Here is a 2,828-nt window from a genome sequence, read left to right as displayed (position 1 = left end):
TGGCAGCATCATGCGGTTGGGGGGGTTTTTCAGCTGCAGGGACAGGACGACTGATTGCAATCGAGGGAAAGATGAATGTGGCCAAGTACAGGGATATCCTGGATGAAAGTCATCTCCAGAGTGCTCAGGACCTCAGGCGGCCAAAGGTTTACCTTCCACCAAGACAATGACACTAAGCACACAGCTAAAATAATGAAGGAGTGGCTTCACAACAACTTCGTGACTGTTCTTGAATGGCCCAGCCAGAGCCCTGACTTAAACCCAATTGAGCATCTCTGAAGAGACCTAAAATGGCTGTCTGATCTGCAAGGAGGAATGGCAGAGGATCCCCAAATCCAGGTGTGAAAAACTTGTTGCATCTTTCCAAAAAAGACTCATATTAGATCAAAAGGGTGCTTCTACTAAATACTGAGCAAAGGGTCTGAATACTTAGGACCATGTGATATTTCAGTTTTTCTTTTGTAGCGCGGGTACTCCTGATAAATACACGCTATGTCGGTAAATTTCGTTTTTTTCCCAAGACTGTAGTTGAGTTTTGGGGTTTATTGTGTAAAAGTGTGTTTTGGCATCAGTTTGGCTGGGCTGTACTAATGTTCTGCCTGGTCATAGGTGGGGTTTGCACCTGTGAGAGGCATTAGAACGCAGTCTGGTTGGACGCAATGGGTACCAATTTCTCTCTCTGAGCCAATCAGTGGCGTGTTTGTCTCGCTGTGTATTCCGGGAGAGGGTACTTAAGGTGCTGAAGTCACATGGTTTGGGTTCCGGTACAGAAGTTGTTGCTGACTCCGTGGTCCTGGTCCTCCTGACCATCCCCCAGAGGCCCTCATGGCCTGGGGTACGGATCCATCCGTTTCTGAGCCTCGGAGCGGGGTTAGTCCAAGGCACAGTAACTGGAAGGAGGATTCTAAGTTATTCGAGTAGAGTCTCGGGTTTGGAGAGGCCCAGCAACTCTACATGCAAACAGGGGAGGACTCTTCACTAAGAGGGCCACGCATGAGGCTGGCTGCTCGGTAAGAGCCTGGAAGCTGAGCTGTTATGGACACTAATTGAATTTGCATTTCTTACGGTATCGCCGGACCGGCTGCAAGATACTAGTACAGTAAGAAAGTTGCTACCTCTATGCTTCCGTTTGCAACTAAGTTCCTGTAAGCATCTAAAGTTCTACAACCAAGTCTGTGGCAGAGACTTTGCTAATCTAAAATTACTTGTTGGCTGCTAGTATCCATAAACAAGGATTTATCCACCAGTTAAAGAATCCAGTTGCGAGTGGCCATTCCCTGGATTATGTAAAGACAGACTTTTATTAAGGTCAGCAGTTCCAAAGTACCCGAGCTATACTTCATCCTTATACCCTCTATTCCTAACTGAGAGACTTTTGTTCAACTGTTTTACGCAAATAAAAACCCTAAAAAGGAGTTTGAGTGATGGTCTCTGCAGTTACTGGGCCATCAACCTCGGGAACCCTTATACAAGAACGATGAGTTACGAGCTGGAGGAGGTAATTGGTAATCCCAGAAATAAAACAGAAATTAGATCTTGTTACCCCATCCAAGCGGCATGTAGGGGAAGTCATCTCCATTCCTGGCATCAAGGTAGGCTCCTCCACAGGACTGGTCAAAGTACATGTTGCTGTGTTCAAACATGCGAGCACAGAGCTTCTCCCCTGTGTCAGTCACCAGTTCCGAGGGTGCGGGGCATTGAGCCAACCCTTTGGGTGTTAGTGGTACACTTTTTTAATAAATCTGCAAAAATGTGAACAATTCTATGCTTTCCTGTCAAGATGGGGTGCAGTGTGTACATTAATGTGGAAAAAAAAATTAACTTAAATGATTTTAGCAAATAGCTGCAATATAACAAAGAGTGAAAAATGTAAGGGGGTCTGAATACTTTCCATCCCCACTGTATTTTGGGAATTTTCACACCTGAGTATTTCTCCACATACATGACACGTGTTTACTCTCTCATTTACCAAAGATATTAGCATGTTGACTACATCAAGGCCGCAACAGCCTTGGATGGAAAATTATATATAAACCAGAGGGCTGGGTTGGTTTACCACACTCGGTGTCTACAACACTCAGCTGTCGCTATGAAGCTGCTGTTTTCTGTGCTTCTGCTGCCTCTGTTCTTTGAGGGCCTCCTGGCTCAATGCCCCGCACCCTCGGAACTGGTGACTGACACAGGGGAGAAGCTCTGTGCTCGCATGTTTGAACACAGCAACATGTACTTTGACCAGTCCTGTGGAGGAGCCTACCTTGATGCCAGGAATGGAGATGACTTCCCCTACATGCCGCTTGGATGGGGTAACAAGATCTCATCTCTAGTTGTAGGCACTCGCTGCACCCTGAAACTATGGAGCCAGGCTGGTAAAACTGGAAACAACCGTTCCTTCAACGCTGGAGTGGTCTACCAGTTAAAGGACTATACCAATGGACTGTTTGGAAACTGGAATGATGCCATCAGCTCTTATTACTGTACCTGCACATAAGGAGATAAGGAGACTTTGATGGTGTAATCAATGATGCCAGAATGAAGTGTTCTCAATAAAATCCATCTACTTATTCATGCTATTCTAATCGCTTTCTAGCTTTGGTTTTGCCAGAAGATGTTTGATGGTGTGTGGGAGTATACCATTTTTTTTTATAACAACTGGGGGTATGTAACTGTTAGTTTAATCTTCTTGTATGGTCTTAGTTCATGGTCTGGGATTACATACATTTTTATTGACTCTGTCAGGCTATGAAAATTACTAGTGATCAATCACTAAGGAGCTTGCCTAGTAGAAGTGCGTGTAAAATTGTTCTGTACAAATCCGGCAAAAACAAATG

General features: G+C 44.9%; 1 pseudogene; it reads left to right on the top strand.

Moving 5' to 3' along the window:
• The first annotated feature begins 2,047 nt into the window (after positions 1–2,047).
• On the top strand, positions 2,048–2,561 carry LOC143933302 (syncollin pseudogene; annotated as a pseudogene).
• Positions 2,562–2,828: the final 267 nt, after the last annotated feature.

This window comes from Lithobates pipiens, unplaced genomic scaffold (assembly GCF_037356315.1).
Source record: "Lithobates pipiens isolate NorthernLeopardFrog02 unplaced genomic scaffold, aLitPip1_a1.2 Scaffold_1, whole genome shotgun sequence".
NCBI lineage: Eukaryota > Metazoa > Chordata > Amphibia > Anura > Ranidae > Lithobates > Lithobates pipiens.
Note: the sequence above shows the minus strand (reverse complement) of the source record. Positions and strands in the feature narration are given on the sequence as shown.